This window comes from Acomys minous, assembly GCF_964271855.1.
Source record: "Acomys minous genome assembly, chromosome: 10".
Lineage (NCBI taxonomy): Eukaryota > Metazoa > Chordata > Mammalia > Rodentia > Muridae > Acomys > Acomys minous.
Window position 1 is genome coordinate 9,350,657 of NC_140491.1, and position 27,953 is coordinate 9,378,609.

Consider the following 27,953-nt stretch of genomic DNA (forward strand, 5'->3'; position numbering starts at 1 on the left):
AGGTAAAAACTTTGCTATCTTTATCCCTCATCCAAATGTAAAGTAAAACTACCTTGAAACTCCATCTCACTATGTCATATTTATTGTTATTAATATAATAATGTAAAATGTATGCTCATATCATTGTGGAAAAAGAAATTTTTACTCATTGTTAGTGGGAGAATAAACTTGTGCATCCATGATGCATCTCACTCAATGTGGAGGTTCTTCAAAAAGCTATAGATAGGCTGGTATATGACTCAGCTATGTCAGTAGTGGGCATCTACCCAAAGGACTCTGTATCTTCCTTCCGAGATATGTGCTTTCCTGTTTGTTGCTGTTTTACCCAGAGTAGCTTGGCAATAGAACCAACCTAGATACTACCAGCAGATGAAGGAACAATAAAATTGTAGCACATATACAAAGGATAATTCTACTCAGCTTAAAATTTTAATCATAAAACTTGAAAGTAAATGGATAGAAATAGAAAAACTTATACTGTGTGAGTAACTTAGGCTCTGAAAGACAAGTGCCATGTGTTCTTTCATATGTGGATCATAGTCCCAAAAATTCTGTTATATTAAAATAACTTTATTTCAAACATTGTATCAGAGGAAGTAAAGTAATTACACATTGTTTTTGTTTGTTTGTTCTCCTATTTACTCTAGCCCCAACTACCTTTCTTGTAGATGTATCATCTCTGACCTCATCACTTTTGTTTTTATTTCGATCATTTATTCTCCACAGTATACTTTTCCTCTCTGAAATTCTCACTCAATATTATCACCAAAGCCATTACAAAGGGTTAACAGGCCAGGCAGAGTGGTGTAACTTGAAATCCTAGCACCAGAGAGCCTAGGACAGGTGGATTATAGCCAGGTCAGAGACAGTCTTGTTCTGCATAGCAAATTTCAGGCCAACCAGGGCTACATGGTGCAACATCTGTTTCAAACATCCAATGGAGAAAAAAAAAGATTTAAATGTTTTTAAACAAAAAAGCCAACTTTAGAATATAAATGGATTGTTTGTATGATCACGCTCTTCATCTTATATACTGTGTAAAACAAGAATTAAACAAATCCTTTCTCAAAGATCCAGCGTATGGTATTTTCAAATTATTGTTTAAGTTAATACTTTATAATCATATAATTTGTTATTCCTTAGGTGCAGAAAGGCATATTTCCCCTGAAGATCACTACAGATAGTATTCCACCTGGAACGCTGAGTAGAACATACTTTTGGTTTCTTAAACACATGTTTAAATGTAAGCACATAAATCAGACATTCCCAACAACCTCTCTCTGCGAGGAGCTGCATCTCCTAACTTCACTTAGCGTCCCCATCCTGCTTTCACTTTCTCTGCATTGGATAATCACAATCTGACACATCTAAATGTGATTTTATCTCGTTAATATTGTATAGGACGCATTAAACGAAGAAAAGATCTCTGTTTTGTTCAATCATGTCTCACAAACACCAAGAAAAGTGCTTGGCAAATAGGAGGTTCTTGCAATTTTTTTTTTTAGAAAAAAAAATGTAAACGAATGATTTCTCTTATTTAAGATGCACCAATAATTCCCTAAGAACTGAATATCAAGTTGTCATTTTAACTTCAACACTGCATTAAATATATATTCGAAAATAAATTTTGTAAAAGTTAGGCATTTTTTTTCCTTCTAAGTTTTCAACGGTCGCCTTCTGTCCTGGGCTTCAGGCATTTCAGACTTATGTGATTCTGAATACCACATGGTAAAACAAATGAGCATGGCATTGACACAGCCTGACCTTTAAATGACAATGGGAGCGAAAGGGCAGAATGAATGTGGCCTTGTCAGACGCTTATGAGAATAGAAATTTCTAGCAGACCCAGAGAAGGTCAAAGAAAGTGTGCCATAAATGGAAGGAAGAGCCAGCTGAAAGTTTTTTATTGAATGAGGGTGTCAGGCAGAGGTCTCTCAGAGAATACATAATGAGGATTATCCAAGTCATTCAAACTGAACAATGACCAAGAGGTTATATGATTTATCTCACATTTTTAAAGCAAGGTACCATCATTAAGGATAAATAATATTTTTTTTAGGGCGGCAATGATAATGATCAATTCAAAACAGTATCAAATGGCGGGAACTAAAACAAGATTCTTTATCATATAGTCTTCTCTAATCTCTGATTCCCCTTTTGAAAAACATCAGTTAATACTAATTAGATGTTAGACATTTGCAGAGATAGTCTACTTAGGTATAATCTGGCTAACATTTAAATTTTGTAATGGTGATGGATTTTAGCTCAGTAAGAACTTCAATGGACTTGTGGAAGTAATGTATATATTTAATGAATGTGATCAATACTTGAACACGATTATTTTTTAGATGTATTCAGTTTGAACGTGAAATGTCCCCCTTCGCTCACGCATTTGAACACTTGGTCCCCAAATGGTGGCACTGTTCTGTTGAGCTGTAGAACCTTTAGGAGGTAGAAGCCTCCTGAAGGAAGGGGGTCACAGAGGCAGGACGTGAGTTTTCGTAGTCTGGCGCACGTCCTTCCTTCTCCCATTCATTTCCATGGATGAAGTGCAATCATTCACCACGTGCCTCTGTCACACGCTGCCTTCTCTACCAGGGTGGGTAGCATTTCTTCTTAGTGAGTAATCCAAAAATAATCCTTGGTTCCCTACAGTGCTTCTGGTCTGATAGTGGTCACAGCGACATAAAGTAACTAACAACACCACCATATATGTTATGTTTCAAAAGGCTGCACATGGAGTTGCATGTAGCCTGTCTATACATGTCCTACTGTAACTTGGCTTTTCATTTGAAATTAAAACTTTGAAAGTAAGTACATGTGGATATGTAAACGTACACTAACTTTTAACTACACAACAGTTTCCTATTTATGAATTACTGTAGCTTATAGTATATGCTTCTAATTATTACAGATTAAATTAGTTCCTAATTTGTCAATATTCTGTAAATAAATACTGCCATTTGAGTCCTTACGCTATCATTTCTTTGCATGTATTTTTCCTCTAGGATGACCCATCAAGAATAAATTCCTTGTTTGAAAAATATGTGTATATATGACAAATATTGTCAAAGTCTTCTAAAATCAGTCCAAGTTCTTATGTCATAAAAACAGGTTTATAACTATTTGTGTATATTTTGTTGTAATTTGAGCAGTGATTAAAGGCACGTACACAAACTTGGAAGCATCTTCCTTCAAGAGACAGAAAACTTCTCCTACTCAAAAAAAAATTGACCTACCTTATGACATTGAGCATTAGAATTAGGTGAAATTGTATTGTGTAAGTTTCAAAATCTGGACCTAGAATAAATTTTGGAGTCCACTGTCCTCTATTCTGTAGGAGCCAGGCCCGACTGGGCTGCCTGCCTGTCTTGCTGTTTCATGTCCTATTTCTAGCAGCTTCCATGTCTGTGTTTTTGTTGGTCAGCTGGTCATGTTTACTGCTCTGAGATCGCACCCCACCCCTCCTCCGAACTTTTCCTCCTGTGTGCAATTACCTCGTGAGGGATTTCACCTGTGAGTGGCATTCCTGTTTTGCTGCCTATTAGGCTCTTTGAACACTGAATAAAAACTGCTGCTGCTGCGTCTGCTCTCTCTTAGCATGAAGGACCCGCTGTGTTATTGTGTGTGTATGTGTGTGTAAGTTAAATCTGCAGTCCCTCGCCCTTGACTTGGTACCGCGGTGGTGTGGACGCCACACTATTCTGCCTTTGTCTGATGAGAATACACCACTATGTGGATTATTGTCTTAAGAGAACTTGAAGAAGGAAAAGATGTCCTAGCCACTATCCAGACATCTGAGGTCCATTCCAATCATAGTGTCCCCTTCAAGGCATCAGATACTACACCGGTATGAACAACACTAAGAAATACTAGCAGAAAACTATGCAGCTGAGCCTCGTCCAGTGGCTTAACCACATACTGCCCATAGATAATCAAAGTTCAGAAATGGTTGTTATATAGCAAAACCCATTCAATTTAGGGATTTAACTGCCAAACTTTTCTGGATATTTCTACCTGTGTTTGTTTGTTTTAAAGTACTACTTAGCGAATCCCATACAAGAAGGAAAAAATGTCATGTTTCACTGAGCAGAGTGCAATGACTGAAATATTCAACTAAGAGTTGTTTAAACAAAGTGAAATAATTTTTGTTAGCCAAGAAAAACTTAGGGATAGGGTCAGGAAATGCTGAAACATGGCTTGTGCTATAATAGTGTCACGCCACAACATTAGACATAGGTATTTTGTTATTTCCTTAATACATTTTTATGGCCAGATATTTTTTTCTAACAGCTCTGTATTCTACCACCTCAACTTGATTTAAAAGCTAGGCTTCTGTTGCATAGGCCTGAATGGACTCAAGCCAGACTAAATCAGCATACTGAGAGAGGAAATTGGACACAGGATCCAAGTCCTAACAAAAAAGCTAGTTGTAATTGATACCTGCAGGCAAAGGGGAAATCAGTTTTTCCAATCAAGTGACATTGGATATATCAATCACACTCCCAGCCAGGTTCAGGGCCAGGCGTAGTTAGCAAAAAACAAAGTGAACTCCATGGTTTTTGTTGTCGTTGTTTTGCTTTTTTAAAAATTGTTTTGTTTTCTTGTGGGTTGTTTCATTTTGGCTTCTATTGTTCTACTGTTTTTTAAATATTCATTTTACTGACTTTTACTTTTTTTCAGAGCGAGGTATATATTGCAAGAACATAAAACTGGGTAGATCGGGAGGAGGGGAGCACATGGGAAGGAGTTGGGGAATGGGAAATGTGATCAAAATATATTGTATGGAAGTAAAATTTTAAAAGAAGAGAAGTGGGATGCTGAGATAGAAAAATCAGTAATTTCTCTAGTGCACAAGGTTCTTTTTAATACTCTCTTTACTAATACTTGAATGACTGAGTTTTGCAAAGGTTAATGAATAAATATAATAAGTATAGTTTTGCCTCACCTTTGTAAGTTCTTATTAATGTAATGTAATGGTTAATCTTTATCAGCACCTTTATTGTATTAAGGAATAATTAAGAGCACCTACTTAAGTGTGTCTGTGAACATATTAGGCCATGTGATTTCATGTTAATTTAATAGTATGTTTCATTTGTGGACTATACAAAACACATTATTAGAAAGTGGTGAAATGGTATGTAGAAGGTCGGTTTGATATGGAAGCCGTAGATTACTGAGGTTGTGTCCTTGAAGTCTATGTCTTTTCCTCATCTTGTACTGCTATAGTTTTTCTTTTTCTGTTTCTTGTGTGGCATGAGCCAACAGCCTCAGCCGTACACTGCTACCATCATAATGTATGGCCACAATACAGCCCCAGAACAGTGGAACCAAGTAACCATGAACCAAATCTTCTGAAATATGAAACTTAATCCTCATTTTAAAGTGTTTCTTCAAGTATTTTTGAAATAGGTTTGCAAATAACTTGTATAGGTAGTCTGTTGCAATCTTAAACATCACACATAGGCACACACAGCCACATGTGCACGTGCACACAAACATGCACAATTTTGCCATTTAAAATGTGAAGCGTATAAAGTTCCTAAGAAACATTTTGTGAATGTCCTTTCAAAATATATTTAAATGTACTGCTTTCTCTAGTATTTCACATTATTGTCTATAGGACTGAGTAATATTTTGATTGAATTTTCATTACAAAACAGCAGGTGTTCAAAATAACTTAATCTTGGCTAAAGAAACTTCACAGATAACTGTTAGTTAAAACAGTTTTCTGTCCCTTACAATCTAATACTGTTAGGTAATTAAAATGATACAGTTCTGAGGGAAGAAATAGGAAAGAGAAATGATGTAATAATATTATAATCTCAAAAACAACTAATAATATCATTTATGAAGAAAGGGTCATTAGACTGTGTTTCTGATATATAATGCCGTATATAGGCACTGATACTCTTCAAGTCTAATATGTAAAAATACATTTTGTTGCTTTAAAATAATTTGTACTCACAAAACTATAGGATAGCTTTATTCTATTTTTGAATTTTAACAGAGATATTGCAATAAATTTTGTAAATCAAGACATTACTACTGCATGCTGCTGATTTCTCAGAGCTTGATATGTATACAATGAGCATTTCAGAGCTCTGTGCCCACCACAGGACAGTTCCAGGGTCATAATGAGGGGGAAAATCCCCAAGGTGGTGAGCAGCCATCTCATGAGGGATTTGACACCAGCTCTGTTATGCAGCTCTGGAATCTTCTGTATCTTGAGAGGAGCTGGGCGAGCAGCATGAGGGAGCATGCACTTTGAAACTGCTGGGGATGCAAGGGAAGACAGTCTTTGAAATGGCTCTCTGATCTCTGGAGCTGGGTATTTTGAAAAAATATGAGTTGGAAAGAACTTAGTGTGGACTACCTGTTCTTCTACTATATATTTTATGGGATTATATCAGCCTAATCAAGGTATACAGGAAAGCCTTCTCAGGAAGAATGATGAAAGTTATCAACTCTAGAGTGACATCTAGGCAAATGATGCATTTGAGACATACTTAGCTATGGAGAAGTGGCAGATTTTCTATGAAACCAAGTATTTTCACAGTCTAAGGGACAAATATCTCTGCTAAAAATGAAATTCCATGGGATTATATGTTTAGTACCATATTACTTCTCAATATGCCGAAAATTGTTGGATGAAAACAGTGATAGCTTTTACTAAAAATGACCTTAAATATAGCAATTCGTAATATTTGAACTATAGTAATCTTAATCCCCACTTGTAAAATTGGCACTGCATAAATTGTTTGATAATGTTAAGTATCTTGAAAGTTTACTCTGAGCATATTTCACACAGATTCATTCTACCATCCCTTGAACATTTTAGAATGATGAAAAACCTAATCCAGAATTTCTACAAGTCATGAAAAATGTAGTATGTTTATATAATTTATAAATTCAATTGTGTATTGAATTTCATTATTTTTGCTTACTTAGGGATATTTTAAACCTGAAGCCCATGTTTTTTCATCTGAGAAGGGAGAAATTCAGCTCCTTTATCTTTAATATTGGCCCATTCCACTAATGTGTCCTTGTTTTAATTTTTAAATTCTGAACTATGTCCCTCAGTCTAAAAGGTTTATAAGTTAGGGAAGAGTTCATGATAGTCCCGATGTAAGGCAGACAGTAACTGTATGTTTGATGATCGTATGTCTTTTTCCTAACTAACATGGATTTCTTGCCTTCCAAAGATTATTCCTGGTAACTGACATTTAGATTCTATCAACAGGGGCCTCTGTAGGTGTATTTATGTGTGTTCCATGGCAAGTCAGGACTAGAAAACTTAATATGAAAATCAGGTTTTGAGGCAGAGATTGCTTGTTGAGGGAATTAACAGAGTCATGCTGTGCTAGTGGGCATCTGAATCTACATGCAGTCTTATTGTCTATAGTCATACAGTTGAACATATTTTAGAAATATTGAGTTGGGTATCAAAATTTTGCATACCTCACAATGAACCAAAAGTCAGATGAACATGAATATCTCTATAGCATATGAAGAGTCTTAATGTTGGATGGATACAAGTATATATAAACAAAGTAATGTCATAGTATAAAACAAATATCAGTGGCAAAAAATAATCAGTTTTACTATCACTGGTTTGCTAAGTGGTTATTTTTTTAATAATAACACATTTTTATTGGAAATTAAAAATAATTCATATTACATCTCATTTTCTATCCCATCCCATGCATCCTCCCATTCCTCCCTCCCTCCCACTTTCACCCCAATCCTCCTTCCCTATGACTGTGGCTGTGGGGGACCTCCTCCCCCTGAATATGGTGCTAGGGTATCAAGTCTTTTCTTGGTAGTCCGCTATCCTTCCTCCGAGTGCCATTGGGCCTCCCCAACAAAGGGACATGGCCAAATATGGGGCACCAGAGATCCTGTGTGCTAAGTGGTTATAATGGATGCTCTTGGTTGTCAAATTGACTATATCTAGAATTAACTGAAAATCAAGCTTCTGAATACACACATCAGAGATTTTTCTTATTTAAACTATTTAAATTGGGAAGACCCATCTTTAAGTATTTTTTATTTTACAAGAACATTTATATATTACATATATATAAAATAAACTACATACAGCAAGAAGAACCATGACAAAACAATCAGGAATTATATAAGTGTTTTGACTATTTGTGTTTGGCAACCTTGAAGAAAACATTTCCCTGTTTTGGTGAGTCTAAATTTCTAAATGTAAATCAGTATCTAGTATATCTCATTTTTATCAACTTAAAACATCTATTTAGACCTAAAAACATACTACCCCCTAAACAACTAAGCTTAATTATAAAATGAAGCTATCTGGTCTTCAACCCCATCAGAGACTTGAGAGGGAAGATCCATCTTTAATGTATGTATGTATGTATGTATGTATGTATGTATGTATGTGTTTACATATTTAATCACTTTACAGCCTCATTTCTTCCCCTTCCCTCCTCTCCTCCTAGTCCTTCCCCCAAGCCCCATCCCACTTCCCCCCCCTCCACCTCTCCTCCTCCTCTGAGTAGCAGTGGGTACCAGCGTACTGTGTCACACCAGGGATAAGGCATCCTCTTCCAAAGAGGCCAGGCAAAGCAGTCCAGTTAGGAGAAAAGAATCCAAATGCAGGCAACAGAGTCAGAAACAGCCCTACTCATTTTTAGAGGACGCGAATGATGACCAGCATGCCCATCTGCTGCATCTGCTAGGGTGTCTAGGTCCAGCCTGTGCATGCTCTTTGGTTGGTGGCTCAGTCTCTGTGAGCCCCCATGGGCCCAGGTTACTTTACTCTGTGGGTCTTTTTGTGGTCCCCTTCACCCCTCCAGCTCCCTCAATATTTCCCTGCAGTCTTCCACAAGACTTCCTAACCCCTACCTATTGTTTGGCTGTGGGTCTCTGCTTCTGTTTCCATCAGCTGCTAGATGAAGCCTCTCAGAAGATAGTTACGCCAAACTCCTATCTGCAGGCATAGCAGAGCATCTTTAATAGTGACAGAGGTTGGCTCTCTAATGTGGGGTGGGATTCAAGTTGCAGCAGTCATTGGTTTGGCATTCCCTCCACCTTGCCTTCATCTTTATATCTGCACTAATTGTAGGCAAGACAAATTTTGGGTTGAAGGTTATATGGGTGGGTTGCTGTCCCCTTTGCCCACTAGGAGTCTCACCTGGCTACAGGAGGTGGTGAATTTAGGTTTCTTAACCCCTACTGCTAGGAATCCCAGGTAGGGTCATCTGCATAGACTCCTGGGTGTTACCCCTGTCCCAGAGATGTCCCCCCCCACCACCAATTTCAGTTCTCTGCTCTGTTGGTGCTATTTTAAAAATCTATTTTATTGGTGTTCTTTTGCCTCTACATCATTTCTCCACCCCAATGCCTTCCAACACCCCAACACCAGGTAGAAAAGAAAAGATGTTAGTGTTGGAGTTCTCTTTAGCTACTTCCTGCTGGTTAGAGTCATTGGGTTCTTGGGGAAAGTCCAATCCTCATAGTCAGGATATCTCCAACTTGTCATCAAACTGCAGCAACAGCATCCGGGAGCAGCAGCAGGGGTGGGAGGAGCAGCAACAACCTTCTTCTCCTTTCTCAGAGCCCAACCTCCCCTCTCTGGGTTTTGGCATTTATTTCCTCTCCAGAGTCCTCAGAATTAAACTATCTGTAGCTGGCAAAGATCACAGTTCCTCTCAGAGCCAGCACCCAGCATAGAGTCTGTCACAGTGGACAATCTTAAGCATCCCTGTATCCCACACCTGGGATTAAATTAAAAACATGTTTACATACATAACTTAATTTTTAAAGAAACCAACACTCCCACTACACTCCAGTGTCCCTCTACCTCTCCCCACATTAGAGCTATGATGACACATTGGTTGTCAATTTGAGTGGATTAAGGGATGTGCAGGACTGGTCATAGTACTGGGTTGTCTATCCATGAACTATCTCTACAGAATATTGACCTTGGGGAAGGTGATGTGAGTATAAGACCTGGCCTGGATGTAGGTTGTATTTCCAATGGACTGCTAGGATAGAAGAAACTTGAAGAAAGGCAGTGTGCATACGTGAATGCTCATACATGAAGGAAGGCAATGTGTGCATACATGTTTATTTTCATGACTCTGACCATGACTTCCAATGGTTCTTATAGATCTTCAATACCCAACAGGTTTGGCTGAGAAGTCTAGCTTCTTGTATTGATTCTGCCATTTCTCCTATGGGCCCATGACAGTAGTATATGATATTCATAGTAAGTAGAAAATTATCTGTCCTGAGGTAATCCCCTTTAAAGTTATTATTCCCAGTACATTAAATTCTAGACTTCCATTATTACATTTTCAGTTAAATAATAGTAATATTTTATCCATATGTTCTTATATACAAACATTACATTTTCTTATTTTAGCAGCTCTTTTCTGCTCACTAACAACAGAATATTTCTGACCACTGACACAATAAAAATTTCATTTTTATTGAGATTCACTCGCAAGTTGAAATTGACCTTTTATCAGAATACTGAAATATCTATGTAGACAGGTACTGTGCTAGCCTTGGGCTGCTCAAAGAAATTAACCTTAGATTTGATAGCTTTAAACAACAGAAATTCTATCACATTTCTGGAGGCCAGAGGCCCTTAAATCAAGATTGGCAAGACTTTGCTCTCTCCAAGGAACCAAGGAGACATTTTTCATTGCTCTTCTCATTTTCTAACAGCTCAAGGGATTGGCTGGTGGGGCGATAGAAATGCGAACTTCTGCCCTTATTGTGTGGGAATGTTTGCACTTACTCTCTTGTCTTCTTTTCCTGGGAGGACAATTTTCTTTGGATTAAAGGACCATCTATATAATCCAGAATGATCTTGTCTCAAGTTACAAAAAGTAAGTAGTTCTAAATTTATATTCTCAAAATCTCTTTGCTTGAGTCAAGGTACATGTAACTATATTAAAAAGGGACTATATGTTTGGAGCCAAAATTAAAGCCACTATCAATAACAACTTTATACATTGTATTTTAACATTTTTGCTTTATATTAAGCTATCTTATTCAATTTTTGTTGATGTAACACCAATTTTATATTATTCTTTCATTTAAAACTTTTATAACTGAATGTTACTAATAAACTTTATGATATACATGTAAAAATCAGTTAATATATTTTGTCTGTACACTCAAGGCCATTTTCTTTCCTGGTTGGTAAAGAGTTCTGTTTCTCTTCGCACTTGCACTATAACTTGAAAGGTTGCATAACTGCCCATTCTCTTCCATATAGGTCAGCTTTTCTCAAGCACATAAAAATATTTCCAGATTATACTTTTTTCTTTTGCAAATATATGTATTTTGTGAATTGTAAGAAATACTTTACAATACTCCATTTTTATACAGAAGGCATTTCATTCTGAATCTTGTTCAGAATTTGCTGCCAGTAATTATGACTTCTATTGTTACTGTCACTATTTACTACTCACATGACTTTGGGCTTCTTTCTTTCTTTTTCTTTCATAAGACTTCTCTATATAGCCCTATCTGGCCTAGGCCTTGCTATGTAGACCAGACTGGCCTCAAATGTGCAGAGATCCACCCACCTCTTCATACCAAGCTCCAGGATTAACAGTGTACAACACAATTTTTTCCAGTATCTTAATTTTTAACCTGTAAATTTTTATAGCAATGTCAAGCCAAGAGTATAAGTGGCCCTAACTTGTTCAGGTTCATGCGGGCATGCTAACAGCTTCTCACTAAGTGTTCCTCATAATGACCATCAATTTCCTAAGAAGCAAGACAGTAGAAACATCCTCTCTTCCTCTGTAGCTTGGAGTCTAAACAGTATGTTTTTCTGTCATCTTAGATGCAAAGTTCTTTCGCAATGAACCTGAGTCAGTGTGTAGGATAACCACCTGATCTCCCTGGCAGGTGGGTGAGCACGGCTGCCCTCCCATATGTCACACCCATGCTTGCATCTTTGCTGACTAACCCTTCTGTAAGTTAACATTTGTCCTTAATGGCCAGCAGGAGTGTTGTGTTTCTACACTTCATTGGGGGATAAATTTTGACTCCCTTACATATTATATTTCTCAACATATCATCAAAATGATTCAGCAAGCAGGTGGAAGTGTTACCTGTTGTACAGAAGTCTGTTCTGCCCATGTTGGCTGCTTTGTTTGTTTGGTTTTTGTTTTGTTTTTGAAAATGCACTTGTGTAACAGGAAGAAAGAAATCCTGGAAAAGTGAATATACCTGTTGTAGCATACACCCTTATTTTCCACCCTGGCGAGTCTTAGGAGACATTATCATGCTGACACTATTTTAAATTATTTTGATTTTTCTGGATAGTTGGTACAGTGTCTATTGGAGATTTCCTGCCACTGTTCTCTGTTAAATAATTGGTTATCGACATTATGTTCAAACCGCAGCAAATGTGTATAACTCTACACATTGTGTGATTGGCTTTATTTTTGAGTCAATTTTTGTATTTTGTCTTATATTTATTCATTTTGTTAAATTTATTTTATTTTATATTGAACTGTATTTCTTTGAAAGATATTTGAAATTTTAGGGATAGCAAAGTCACTTAGTAATTAATATTATGTCTTATTTATAGGCGATTATAAGGCCAGCTTTATAAGTGTTGTATATTCATTAAACACCACTGTACAAGGTAGAAATAGTTAATATTTTAAATAAAAGTATTAAGATAATGGAAGACATAAAGTTTAAGGCATATTTGGGAACAATGCAATTCTAATTTGTCAGTTATATCACATAAACATACCACATTTTGCTTATCATTAATTTTAATGTTCATTGAATGATAAAATGTTAAATAAAACATATTAAACTTTTTTGAAATATAGGGAGTGAAATATATATTAATGAGTTTGAAATTTTACTTTGATTAATATTTTTTCTTTAGGCTACATATACTTTAACCATATAGCTGAACATGTTTTTTCCTGCAGTTTTCTTATGAAAAATTCTAAATGTCAAATGATAAAAATAGATGAGGTAAATCAAACACAGTCTATTGGAAAATTGCTCTTTTTTATGAAGTACATTTCTTTAATTAAATTTTATACTACAGGATTTTGGGTTAATATCAGGTGAAAGGTCAAAATTTGCATATTAATAGGGAGATATTTTTTTTTAAATGAGACTGTGCAATTACGTGACATCTTCTTACCCATTTTGTCAAAATGCTAAATTAGAAAACTCAAAGATATATATCCTAACAACACAAAATTTACCTAAAGTGATGACATAAACTTCCTCTCTACATTATGTGAAAGTATTATTTAGAAAAATTGACAAGTAAATGAGAGAAAGAGGTGGTTTCTTCTGTTGACATATCTTTGTCATAAGAAGCCATCTCCCTTGTAGGTGATCTTCCCCTTTGAGCACTCTACAATGACAAGCATTTGTTACCCATGTTCAGCCGACAGCGAGGCTGAGTCATATAAAAGACAAATGAAAAGAACTGGGTTAATTTCAGTATAAAGATATTTGCATTTTGCTGTTTCCAGCATGTCTTTTTGAGATTGATAAACAGGAAATGAGCTAAGAAAGCCCCTTCAAAGCCGCTATTGCTGAATATGGTAGAAAAATTGCTGTGGCTGAAAGATGGATCAAGTTCCTGTCAGGGAAAGCCAGGGAAAATTCTCTTGTGTTGTCAACTAATCTTACCTGAGAGGGAATATTATACAAGATGCATGGCCTTGCTTTCTCTTTCTCTTGGAATCCAGGTCCCCATGCACTGTAGCAATCTAACGAGGTTTCCGCACCTTCATTTTACTGATTTACCGGTTGAACCATGAGGCTATATACACGCTGTGTATTTCTGCAAAATATTCTCACAATTTAACATTAATTATTAAATCTTTTATAATGACATGAAAGTCCAATTAACAGAAAGCCCAATTATTTTGTTTTCTCTTTTGAAAAATTCTTTATTGTCTTCCAACAGCAAGGGAAAATTAATCGATGCAAATTCAATGAATCACATTTGTAAATAATGTATTAATTCACACACCAATCTCAGCTTCCCCCCTTTCCTCTCCTCCCAGTGCCTTCCTCTTCACCCCCCTCTCCCATTCTCCAATCCTCCCATCTCCTCAGAAAAGGGAGGCCTCCCACGGGGATCAACCTGCCCTGGGATACCAAGTTGCAGTACGACTAGGAACATCATCTTCCACTGACTGAGGGGGAATGCCGGACTGGGCTACAATCAGGATGTGAGGAACGTAAACTGCAGAACAAGAAGGTAATTTACATTGCTAATCCCACCCTATGGGAGTAGCTCTGAGACTGGCTGAGACATGAATGTCTAGGCATAGACAAGGCTTCTTGTTGACTAAAGGACCCCTATGAATTACTATTAGATGCCATTCTTCATAGGGTATGAATGAAGATTTACAGATGCTCTCTTTTCCTGCTCATACAAAGAGCAGAAATCCAGCCTTAATTGTTCTGTGTATCACACACACACCTTATACACTTACAGTTTTAGGACTGTATAGTGCTTGTGAGAAATTATATGCTTTCAGAACAAAAGAACCAGACACTGACATTGGATCAGACCTGACAGGATGCATTCCTCACAGTATACGGGGCATTAACATTCTGTTTGGAGAAAGGGGTTGAAAGGAAAGCAGGAGGAATATAGATATATATAGGAAAGATAGAACAAAAAGTAGATTAGTGAATCTACTCTTCAATTTAATGCCTCAATTGTCACTCACAAGTTACTTTTTAACTCACTGGCATAGAATTTTGTATATAGACACAGAATATGTTCTAAATACAGTGGTATAGAATTCAAATGTAGATTATTCTTCACACACATTATATATATATATATATATATATACACATATATATATTTTCTAATATAATTTAGTGTACCCATATAACTCAATTATAATACAAGGTTTACTTTCAATGCTTTGAAAGTGCTATAGCAAGCTGTTTAGGAGAAATAAGTTATACAAATGAAATGTTAGTAGATTAAATCATGGTCATTTCCATTGCTAGTCTACTTTTATCACAGGAATGTACATCTTAGGTGCAGCAGATAGATATGACTCTATAGAAAGAGAAAGATAAGGTCTTCAAAAAACCCCAGAGACATCCAGAATATGGCATTTAAAAATGCTTTTATTACTTTAAAGTTGGTAACAAGTATTTTTAAGGATTATTTTTTTCAGTTTATTTATAACTGTCACATTTTTCTAATACTCTTATGAAAGTCCGAGCCCTTTCTACTTACTTAGATATCCTCTACTCTTGCCCCACTTTTTACTCTGTATATCTATCCTCAACTCTCACTCCACTTTTTACTCTGTCCTGGAAGCAGACAGGAAGATACATTTTGTTGTTACTTGAAGTTTTTATTTATGTATATAAGGTGGGAAGCCTGAAGCAAACCAATGTGGTCATCGTCATAGTGTTCTTGTGCACATTGCAGTGAAAATCAGGCATCATATGTCAACTTGCACAGGTGATGATTTTACAAGAAGAGTATTAGAGCACAAGAGACAAGTAGGGGGTTCCAGCCATGATAAGACTAAATAGCTCAGTCTTGGGGCCTTGGAATGCTAGTAGTATGCAGTAGTCAGTCTAATACTAAGACTTAAAGGTTGAGGCTGAAGATGTGTTAGGTTTGTGAAGATATGGGGGCAGTAGTGAAGAGGATGTGGAAATGCCTGAAGATAAGACGATATGGTATGAACTCAAAGTGTGTAGCTTTTGGATAGAGGTGGAGTGCCTGGAGACCCTTCCAGATTTGTTCTGGAGATTTTTTTTTATATGGCTTGATCTTGAACAAGTCTTGTGAGGGTAACCACAGCTGCTGTGAGTTCCTGTGTGTAATAGCCATGCCATATCCAGAGGATATAACATTTTATTGCTGTCCTCCTGCTCTTAAATTATGTTCTGCTGCCTCTTCTGAGATACTTTCTGAGACTTGGATAGATTGAGGTTGAGTTGGTGTAGCATCTATGGCTGAGCACTCACAGCACTTATGCTCAGGACTCTGAACAGGTGAGTCTCTGTATTAACCACCACCTTCTTCTCCTCACAATTGATGGGAGAGTTACTTTTGTTTGTGGGAGTAGCCAAGGATAGGCTACTAATGTCTCAGTTAATGACTCCACATCCATGTACACATGGGCAACACTAATTGAAGGAAGTGTGTTATATAAAATAGGAAATGAAGTTGGAAAAGGGATGTGTTGAGAGGAGTTGGCAGATGTTGACAGGCGAGAATAGGGGTGGATATGAACAAAATACTTTGTCACATGCATAAAAATTTCAAAGAATAAGAACATGTAGCCTCCTATCATACAAAGTACATAATATCAGGATTGCTTTCTTTTTTGATATAATTTAAAGGTTATATTAGTTCACCAAAATGTATTTAGTGAGGTAGAAAAATGTGCAGGACATTCTGTGAGATAAATGTTGCTATGGCAATGTATATGTTAGGGATTCTATGTGTCTTCTTAATAATATTTCATTTCCAAACTAATGATTATATTTAAATATTTGAGAATTAATGCGTGAAACATTATTTAATGAGTTGTAAGGGACTTGAAGCAAGATTTACTACTCCTTGATTAAAACTTTGTATATATTTACTATTTTTTAGAAATTTTCAGTTCTATTTACTTATTTTTCCTTTATATGGTAGCTATTGTATTTAATAAGTTTTTATTTCAGTTCATAAAGTAGTTAATATTGTTTACATTTTGTAAACAAAAATATCTCAGTAAAGAAGACAAAATGTAGTTCTTTTAACTTCCTTGTTGTAGTGTCTATGTGTTCTATTTTCATAATAGTGGTTTAAATAATAACTGCTGTATTTAATAATCATATGAATCAATATTAAATAATAGTCATTTTTACAACAATACATGACCTTGTCATTTATTTGAACATAGTCTTTCCTATGTCAGAAGCAGGGCATGGTCATCCTTAACATGCTCTTTCAGGACCATACTTCCCCCAGGTCCTTGGGTGGTCAGTGTGTATGTCTGTCTGCATCAGAAACTTACCTCCTCTTAGCATCACTCTGTGGAGCACATAAACACAACTTCCTTGTTGCTTCTTTAGCTTTCACACACCTCAAATGGGTTGTAGAGTTGAGCTACATCTGACCGCTTTTCATTCATGGGGTTACATCTGCTCTCATTAAGCCTACTTACTAGAACGTGTCATGTTTGGGTAATATTTGGACACTCCAGACACACTCTGGCCAAAAGCTCATTGCTTTTTTGCTTGCTATTTGCTGGTTGATCCAAATGCCGCTGATTTCCCTTTGGCTTTTGTCAATGCCTCTCTTCGTTCAGCCCTCCTCTCTTATGGACTGTTTTTGTTAATGTAGTATGTTTTTATTGTTTCCTTCCAGTGTGTCCATTCAAACCCTGCCCTTAAATTTTCTTCTTATTAATAGTCTTTGGATTGGTTGCTAACATTTGCTAACAAAATACTTTATAATAGAAAATTCAGGAAGTAATGATTTATTTTGTGTCTAGGTCTGAGGAGACACCGAGAGCATGAAACAGCTGGTCAGTTTTGTCCACATTCAGGAAACAGAGGCTCTACTTGCCTTTTTCTTTTTATTCAGTCTGGGATCCCAGGCCACTCACACTTGGGGGAAGGGAAAGTCTTTCCATATCAGTTTAAATCTCTCTAAAAATGTTTCTCACATACATGCCCAGACATGTCTTTTTTAAGTGATTCTAAATGCAGTCAAGTTGACAATACAGACTAAGCATCACACGTTTTTGGAATACAGCTACTTTAGCAGAAATACACTGAATGTGGCACAGAGAAAAATCCACAAGAGTATGTTCAAGTATAAACAGACTTCCCAGGACAAGACTGTCTGCTTACTGCCCCAACCTACAGACAACTGGCTAGATAAATAACAAAAATCCAGCAACAGGCCTATTGTGAACATCAGCCAAATTACCTGCAACTATTAGAGCAGAGATGTCATTTACAGCTACTCGCTAGAGAGAGAACCCAAGACAAAATTAGAAAAAAAAATGAACAAAGGTCAAACTGTCTCTTATAATGTATTAGAATTATGATGACTTAATCAAATTTTCTTGAAACTTCAATGGCTATGTGTGAGGAGCTTTCTGTGTGTCATTTATATAAATGAACACATACGTACTAGATCTGAAAATCAACAAGAAGGTAGATACCACATTGAACAAAGTATTATTTGAATAAAGTCTAATTGAAAATGTAAGTTTGCTATGAGAAAACAATAAGTCAAATTTCTTAGTGGAAAGATTATTGTAATGAAGGAAAATGCATACCCCATAAAAGAAAATCTAACCAAACAATAGAAAAGTAAAGAACACCAGATTTATGTATTTATTTATTTATTTATTTATTTATTTTTTGCATCTTAAAGTTAGCGTTATGATCTAAAAGCTTGTGATTATTGCCACACTCCTTGACATTGTCTTCAGTGAGATAGGTCACATCAGAGTGATAGGCATCCTTTAGCACCACGGAGAGGATGGAAAAATGAATATGTGATAGCTCTTAAAGAGGCAGTGGTCTGATTTTAGTTCAGTGACAGTGAAGTCATGTGCCATACTGGTTGTTTCTTCACCCATAATGGCTTGAATCTGAAAAGGCTCCCACAGGCCCATCATATTCAGAATGCTGGGTCCCAAGCAGGTGTTACTGTTGTGGGAAACAATAGGACATTTGGGAGGTGGGCTTAGCTGGAAAGTATATGCCACTGGGCAGGCCCTTGAATGTTTGAGGCTAGCCTATGGTTTATGCTTCAATTTGTCCCTTCTGGGCCACTATTTTTTTTTTTTCAAAATAGTGCTTCTGATCCCATGAACTTCACAAGGCTCTTTCTGCCATGACTGAACAGAAGCTTCTGGAACCATCAGACAAAATGACTCTTTCTTCCCTAAAGTTGTTTGTCTTAGGCATTCTGTCCCAGTGGAAGTCTGAACTCATGTCTTGGGTTTCTCAGATTTTCAGCTAGTGTGTAGAAGCAGCTTAGAGCATCTGTTATAAGGGATTAAAAAAAAAAAACAAACTCTAAGAATTAGAAGTATTTTAATATTTATCTGTTTCTTTCTTTCTCTTAAATGTTTGAATCACACAAATAAAATATATTAATTCAGACAGACTATATGCAGTAAGAAAGACCTAAGCCATGGGATAAAAGTTAGAGCAACATGGCTGGGATCTGGTTGTTGAGTCAAGCTCATGAAGGATTTTTGTTTCATTGGAGTAGCTCATAAGGATGCGGTGTCCTGGTTGGAATCTTTGGTGACTGCAGCAATCACCAATCTAACTTTACTTTGTCTTTATGTGCTTCTTAACGGTGACCTCTTTCCTATTAATGTCCTTCAATTATTTTTTCTTACCATAGCAACTTCTTCCCTGGCCATGAGAAAAACCTTGGACTCTTATAAACAAGCATTTCAGTTTGTAAGTAACTGAAGCAGTCTGATTTGAAGAACTCTATATATATAAAAAAAGGCTCATTATTTTCTATACAGTGTGCACCATCATTATATATATATATATATATATATATATATATATATGTATATATTACCCCTTTTTTAGTGTTCTATATTTCAAAGCATTAAATACTTAAAGCATAGAAAAATGAAACACTAGTTCCCATGGAGTTATTACCACATCTTTAGCCCCAGTGTTGTGCTAATATAATTAAATGTAACTAGATTCAGCAAGATCGTAAAAGTATGAAGTGATTTTCTTATGGAAATAAACTGCCTAACATTTGTCAGTGAATAAACTCATTATTAGGTTTATAAATTTAGTTTTTTAGCATTATGGCAAAAAAACAGAGTTTATATAGACAGAGAAGTAATATTAAGTGAGAAAAATAAAAAATGATTTTGTTTTGTTGCACAGTGAGTAATCAAAGTAGGTGATCTACTTCTAGCTGTGTATTTGTCTTAAATATGAGACATAGTGCAATACTGATATTAACTCTCTCTTTCTTTCTGTAAGCTTTGACTAATGTCCCAGACACATATCACAAATAATAAGATAGCATAGGGGCAGTCTTCAAACTCCTCTAGGTCTATTGTGCTAGGCATATAGATAAAACTGAATATGCTAATAAAGACTGAAGAACTTATCAATCAGATGAAATTTAGCCTAACATTTTATAACTTACAGTTATTATTCTCTCAAATATATCCTAAACAGTAAAAAAAACCCAGAAATTTCCATAATGTATTTATTCAAGAACTAATTTCATATTTATTGATCTGTCACATTTCCATAACATCTATAACAGTTTAGATGATAAGTAATTTTGTACAATAGATCATCATGGTAACAGAGCTGAAATTATCATTTTCCAAGTATTATTAATGTAACAAAGTTAAATATTTTTTGGAAGGCCCATGAGTCAACATTTTGAGTAAGTATCCAGGAAACAGTGTCAATGGTCTAGATAAGGAAGTAGTGAAAATGAACATGAGCTTTAGACCAGGATGCATTTAGAAAACTGAACTGATGATACATAAAGAATGGGGGATCAGTGGTTTGAAGATGAATCTGTTTATTCATTACTGACTAGCTGAGGACCTATATTCTAAATACTATGGCCTTTTTTATTTTATTCATCAAATTTTTGTTCCAATTCAAGTATAACTGAGAACTGATAATGCCAAGGAGATGTAATGATATTAACTTGATGTAGGTACAAGAGAGATTGTAAAACATAAAATTCACATTCAAATCATATGGACAGGGTACTATTTATTTTATATATGAGAAGATACAGTGTATTTCCAAATTTTAAATCTTTTTCTGACTAAAATTAGTAAACACTTGATAGCAAAGCGCATTTAGACAAGGAACAAAATGGTTTCCATGTGATATTTGGTAATAAAAAACCCAAATAACAAGGTAGGATGATAAGGAGTGAAATTCTATTATAAATGAGAGACAGCGTACACATGAGGAGAATATATTTAAGATGTAAGGCATCTGCAGAAACACCAGGCAGTTCATTACTGCTTAGAAAAACAAGTAGAAACTGACAACCAAGTATATCAAGATTTAAGGTTGAAGTTATTTTACAAATGTAAGCTTCTCTCTTTTGTTTAGAATTCAGTCATCTATGGGTCTAGAATATACCACATGTAGTGGTTTGAATGTGAATATTCCCCGTAGCTTCCGGTATTTAGGGTTGCTTGGAAATTTTCTAATAATATTTGTTTAAACAAGGTTGTCCTTCAATTAGGCTCAATTCACACATCAGAGAGAGACAAGCCTGTCTCCCAACCTGTTGTTAGAACTATCCCCATATCAGAAAACATATCTTTAATAGGCATCTCAAGGAAGCAGTGTGGGGTCACAGACATCTATAAGTCCTTGTCTGCCATTAAATCTCCTGTGCTATTTTCAGGAAAATCACGATGCTGCTGGGTGGGCAGGATGAACCTGGGAACAACTATTCAAATAGAACAACACTGGTATACTTAAGAAATAATTCTGGCAATAACATTGGTGGGTAAATCTCCCATATAACCAGGTGATCAATGTGGAGCCTATTGTCTCTGCTTAAATTGTTCATAGTGTAACCTGCGGTCTGGACTTGAAGGAGATTTAAGGTGACAGGGTATGTGGAATGCACAAGCATATAAATTAGCAAACCTACTCAGGGTGAGCTCTTTGTACATTAGCTAGAGACAGATGCATGCTATTATTAAAGAACTCTGGCTTTACTGATTTCTAAGTGTGCAACATAATTTCTTAATGAGAATATGAGAATGAGAATATGTATTATTTCTTTTTTAATTAATTCGTTCAGACTACATGCCAATTGTTATCCCATGACTTGTACCCTCCCATTCCTCCCTCCCTCCTGCTTTCACCCTTTTCCCCTCCCCTAGGTCTATGACTAAGGAGGACCTCCTCCCTCACTATATGGTCATAGGCTATCAAATATCATCTTGGTAGCCTGCTTGTTCTTTCTCTGAGTGCCATCAGGCCTCCCCACCAATGGGAGGTAGTCAAATATGGGGCACTAGAGCTCATGTCAGAGTCAGACCTCTCTCGCCACATAACTGTGGAGAATGTCCTGTCCATTGGCTAGACCAGAGTAGGGGTTCGATGCTTACTGCTTGTATTGTCCTTGGTTGGTGTAGTAGTTTGAGCAGACCCCCTGGGCCCAGATCCACCCATCATGATGTTCTTCTTGTAGGTTTCTGGGACCTTCTGGATCCTTCTGTTTCCCCATTCTCCTATATTTCTTTCACCTAGAGTCCCAGTAGGATGTCCACCCATCTATTCCAACATCCTGGAAAGTGAAGACTTTCATGGGACATGCCTTTTGGGCTAGTGTCCAATTATAAGTGAGTATATACCATATGAATCTTTCTGTGTCTGGGTTAACTCACTTAGTATGATCATTTCTAGTTCCATCCATTTGTCCACAAATTTGGGGAATTCCTTGTTTTTAATAGCTGATTAGTGTTCCATAGTGTAAATACACCACAGTTTCTTTATCCATTCTTCTACTGAGAGTCATTTAGGCTGTTTCCAGATTCTGGCTATTATGAATGAGGCTGCTATGAACATGGTTGAGCATATATCTTTGTTGTGCAGTGGAGCATCTTCTGGGTATATTCCAAGGAGTAGAATAGCTGGGTCTTGAGGAAGCCCTAGTCCCAGTTTTCTCAGAAATCACCAGATAGAATTCCAAAGTGGTTGTACAAGTTTGCATTCCCACAAGCAATGAAGGAGAGTTCCTTTTTCTCCACATCCTTGCTCTCATGTGGTCTCATTTGAGTTTTTGATCTTAGTCATTTTGATGTCTGAAATATGGAATCTCAGAGTAATTTTTATTTGCATTTCTCTGATGACTAAAGACGTTGAGCATTTCTTTAAGTGTTTCTCAGCCATTTGATATTCCTCTGTTGGGAATTCTCTGTTTAGTTCTGAGCCCCGTTTCTTAATTGGGTTATTTAGTTTGTTGGTGTTTAATTTCTTTAGTTCTTTATGTATTTTGGATATTAGACTTTTGTCAGATGAAGGGTTGGTGAAGATCTTTTCCCAGTTTGTAGGCTGTCACTTTGTTCTGTTGACAGTGTCTTCTGCCTTACAGAAGCTTCTCAGCCTCATGAGGTCCCATTTATTAATTGTTGACCTTAAGGCCTGGGCTGTTGATGTTCTGTTCAGGAAGTTTACTCCTGTGCCAATGTGGTCCAGGCTCTTCCCCACTTTTTCTTCTAACAGATTTAATGTCTCTGGGTTTATGTTGGGGTCTTTAACTCACTTGGATTTGAATTTTGTCATGGTAATAAATATGGGTCTAATTGCATTTTTTCTACATGAGATATCCAGTTAGACCAGCACCATTTGTTGAAGATGCTATCCTTTTTCCATTGAATAAATTTGGATCCTTTGTCAAAAATCAAGTGACCATATGTGTGTGGATTTATTTCTGGGTCTTCGATTTGATTCCATTGATCAACCAGCCTATTGCTGTGCCAGTACCATGCTGTCTTAATTATGGTTGCTCTGTTGTACCGCTTGAGATCAGGTATGGAGATTACTCTGGAGGATCTTTTATTGTATGGGATTGTTTTAGCTATTCTTGGTTTTTTATTTTTCCATCGGAAGTTGAGAATTGATCTTTCAATGTCTTTAAAAAATTGTGTGGGTATTTTGATAGGGATTGCATTGAATCTGTAAATTTTGGCCAGGTGGCTATTTTTACTATGTTAATTCTCCCAATCCACGAACAAGGGAGATCCTTCCATCTTCTCATGTCATCTTCAATCTCTTTCTTCAGTGGTTTGAAGTTTTTTTCAAACAAGTCCTTCACTTGCTTGGTTAGAGTTATTTTGCTTGTGGCTATTGTGAAGGGTGTAGTTTTCCTAATTCCATTCTCTGCATGATTGTTATTTCTTTATAGGAAGGCTACTGACTTTTTTGAGTTAATTTTGTATCCAGCCATTTTGTTGAAGGTGTTTATCAGCTATAGGAGTTCTCTGGTGGAATTTTGGGGGTCATCTACATTTCAGATTGTGAACTATTTTATTGATTTCCTTCATCTGTTTGTTTGTATTTTCATCGATTTCTTCCAGTGCCACTCTACATGCCTCTTTTATGTCTTCAACTTGTTATTTGCATCTTCCTGCATTTGTTTATGGATTTCCTTAGTTTCTTCCATTAGCATCTTCATTACCAAGGATTTGAGGTCATTTTCTTGTATTTTGATTGTGTTTGAGTTCTCAGGGTAGCTTTCTTTGGGATATCTGGGATTTGGAGATGAAAAAATTGTTTCGGTTTTTGTTGTTTGCATTCTTATGATGTCCTTTAGTCATCTTGCTGTCTTTAACGTTGGGAGGTAGCTTCTGGTGTCCTTAACGGGTTGTTGAGAGTGGATAGTTGGTGAGTGATTATAAGTTAAGTGCCCTTGCCTGTGGGGATCAGGGAGTTCTTCATTGGAACAGGCAGGTGACATAGTTCATGCTCCAGGAGACTTTGCTCTACACCTTAGGCTCCTGACTGGGTCAGCAGAGGTAGGCTTCTGCCTGGTTTCGTTCATACTACTGAGCCGATTCAGACCAGCTGTGTTGGAGCTGCTATTTAATTTTCTGTCCTGACCCCTCAGGGCTGTCCAGCGTCTCCCAAGAGCATGGGAAACCCTGTCAGGCCTTGTAAACATTCCAAGCCAACCTTTATCTGCCCAATTGTGCAGGCCCAGACAGCTGTGGCCCGCAGTAAGGTTTCTACCTGGACCAGTCTAGATAGCTCACCTTTAGCGGTTCAGTCCCAGTGAGTTGTGGCTGCTGTTCAAACCACTGTACAGATCCCTCAGTGCTGGCCAGCCTCTCTCAAGAGCATGGGAGGGCCCCTGGGGCATGGGGACTGGCCAGGCCGGGTTTTATCTGTACAGGCACAGACTGCTGTGGCAGGTAGATAGTTTCCCATCCGGATCTGTTCGGACAGCGTGATTGTGGTGGTTTTGCCCCATTGGGCTGGGGTTGCTCATCAGTTTTCTCCCCGAACCACTCAGAGCTGTCCAGTGTCCCCCAAGAGAGTGGAGGATCCTGCAGAGCAAGGGCACTGGCCTAGCTGGGTTCTATCTGGTCAGTTTTGCAGGCTTGGTCCACAGCGGCCAGCAGCCTGGCTCGTGTTCTGGGCATACGTGCTATGGCTGGGCAACGTGTTCACAGCCGCCTGGGCTTCTCTGAGGCCCCCGGGGCTCTCCATAGACTGGCATGGGGCGGGTGGGGTTGTCCGAGGACAGATTCACCCTTTTTCCCTGAGACTACCCTAGGCCGAGAGCTCTGTTGTTCCACCATCTCACACACCGAGTTCAGGCTTTTGAGGTCAGCTGCAGGCCGCAGGTGGGTTCCATTCCAGAGTCTGGGGAGTGGATTCAGGACTTCCATGGGCTGTTGGTTGACCTGGGGCCAGACCCACCTGAGGTCTGCACTGGGTGGGACCCCACTCACCCAGTGTTCTCCAGTTCTTGCAGTCTGTGGCTCCCAGTCAGGTCCCTGGTCTCCGTGTGTATGGCAGGTCAGAATGTATATTTCTATAGCAAACTATGTTTGTGTGAGTCTACATTTCGACCATTGACACTTCGCTGGGCCTTTTGAAAACGTAGGCTACTGTTCTAAATAATATGGGAGCATTTGTATTTACTCTTCTTCCTATACTTCACACACTCAGTTAATTCTCTCTCTCTCTCTCTCTCTCTCTCTCTCTCTCTCTCTCTCTCTCTCTCTCTCTCTCTCTCCTTTCTTTTCTTCCTCCGCTCTTTCTCTCTAGTTGTCTTATTCCGTTCCTGTTGTTATACTGAATGTTGTGCTGCTTTTCTTGAACAACCTCAACTCCCCACCTCCTTTTCTCCACTTCTGAGCGTTTCTTCTGTCACCCCAAACCTACTGTTGAGGACCAGTGAGCTTCTCCGTGGATAAGGATGCTGGCTCAAAGCCTGATGACCTACCTGAGTTCATTCCGGGGACTCACATACTGAAAGGGGAAAGCGTACCCCAGTCAGACCTCTGACCTCTACATGCCCATAATTATATATGTGTTGTCTCCATAAATAAACAAATGAATAAATGTAATAATAGAATCTATCATTGAGTCTCCTGTAATATATTTAATTTTATTATTATTATTATTCTTTTTCTTTACCACTGAAGAATTTTTATAGAGATGGCTATCAGTCAAGACAATATGAGGAATTTCTTTACATCAAGAAAATTATTTGGTTTTGTTGAAAAGTTTATTTTTCTAGTTTTTAATATGTGGTTGTGAGCCCAGGGCCCTGACACCACAGAGAGTTCTCTAATGCTGTGCTATATATACAGCCCTTGAAACTTAATTTTTGTAAAAGGCTGGCATTTTAAAGTTATATCCTTATGCATATAGAACATGTCTCAGGTTAAATGAAACATGTGAAATAATGACACAACAAATTTTTATGTGTTACCTTTATTTTGGTTTCCAGTTTACATTTTCATAAGTAATATATGACTGTTCTGAAAAGAGTTGGGTGTGACAGTGTCTAAATTTGTTAGAATCATAAAGAATAATTCTCCATTAATAGACTTTAAATTGTTTTACCTTATTACAAGTAGATCATGGTACATACTTATTTTTGCCTAATATGTTAATATTATTTAGGAAAATTATGGGCCTTCTGAAATGTAATTTTGTCTTAAGAATATGTGTTTCCACTTTAATTACATTTCTAGGGCAAGACATTTGAAGGTAACTTTCATGCTATCCTAAATAGAATCAATTAATAAGTACATTGCATACAGGGGAAATTATTTATGGCCATTATCACAGGATTATCTACTTTATTCATAAATTACTTTTACAAAATTTGATAAAAATGTAGCTATTTTGCTACCTATTTTAAAGATTATTTCCTGTTACAAATATGCTATATTATGTTTTGTAGATAAAGAGGTATAGTAGCTAAAATATTGCCTCTAAAAGGGTGATATTATATATCTTTTCAATTGTGATTTGTCACCTTGTCCTGAATGGTAGCACATTCTTTCTGTTCTTTCTGTTTCCACTGGCACATATAGGAGGGTAAATGTAATATACAGCCATGTTCATAACCAGCTGGAAATTTACAGTGTATGTAAAAAATAACAATTTCTGTTTAATTATTTCTTCTCCATTTTCAGATATTGAAGATACAAATTTCTACAATGAAGATTTTATACAAGTGCTCGCTTAATCTATGCTAAGTCAGATTTCTTTTAGCTGGGAAATATCAGCTTTTCATATTTGTTTTCTATTATCTTTATCTCATCTTTATTATTAAAAAACATTTGACATGAAAGAACCCCAAATTAAATGTCTATTAGAAGCTAGCTCTGCAATGAATATTGATTGCATAATTGCCATGAAACCAAGAGGAATATTCTTGTGTTTTTCCCCTCAGGGCAATATGATAGATTGTTAGTTGAATAAAACATAAACTGTTATCAGTTTGGTTTTCTGTTTTTAATCAGTAGTATCAGTATGACCTTGGAAATGAACAACATTCTAGAACGCTGTCATATTCAGGTGCCAAATATGGGAGAGACATTTATTTTTCTAGTTGTGATAGTTTCTTCTAGTCTCAAATCTAAGTTTCCTTGACAATCTGCTCTTTCTGTGGGCATATGTCTCTGTGTTTCTGTCTCTCGATGCATATAACTATTTTTATCTGAATAAAATGTTAAAGTAAAATCCTAGATTTCAGTGCAAAGAAGTTTACTTGAGTTTTATGTCACCATCCTTCTCTCTCTCTAGGCACTGATTATAATTGTACAATAAATTATTAAGTGGGGAAGGAAGATTTTTAACTTGGAACTTTTTAAATCTCTACACTAATGGCTACCATTTTTATAGTTATCATTGGATAACTCAAAGAACCGAAGAAAGGATTCCTAATACAATTTTATTGATGT

The 27,953-nt window shown here is 36.9% G+C and overlaps 1 long non-coding RNA gene across 7 annotated transcripts in view; it reads left to right on the forward strand.

The window, feature by feature from the left end:
• Nucleotides 1–27,509, forward strand: part of LOC311606698 — a 34,551-nt gene extending 7,042 nt beyond the window's left edge. For 2 of the 7 annotated variants that reach the window (XR_014782405.1, XR_014782409.1), the window contains exons 2-5: nt 10,802–10,868; nt 11,837–11,901; nt 14,049–14,245; nt 27,183–27,509. This is a non-coding gene — a long non-coding RNA (uncharacterized lncRNA). Of the gene's footprint in view, nt 1–10,801; nt 10,869–11,836; nt 11,902–14,048; nt 14,246–19,396; nt 19,456–25,800; nt 26,051–27,182 lie in introns of those variants that run through there. The other 5 variants (XR_014782408.1, XR_014782410.1, XR_014782406.1 and 2 more) reach the window with 4 other exon arrangements.
• Nucleotides 27,510–27,953: the final 444 nt, after the last annotated feature.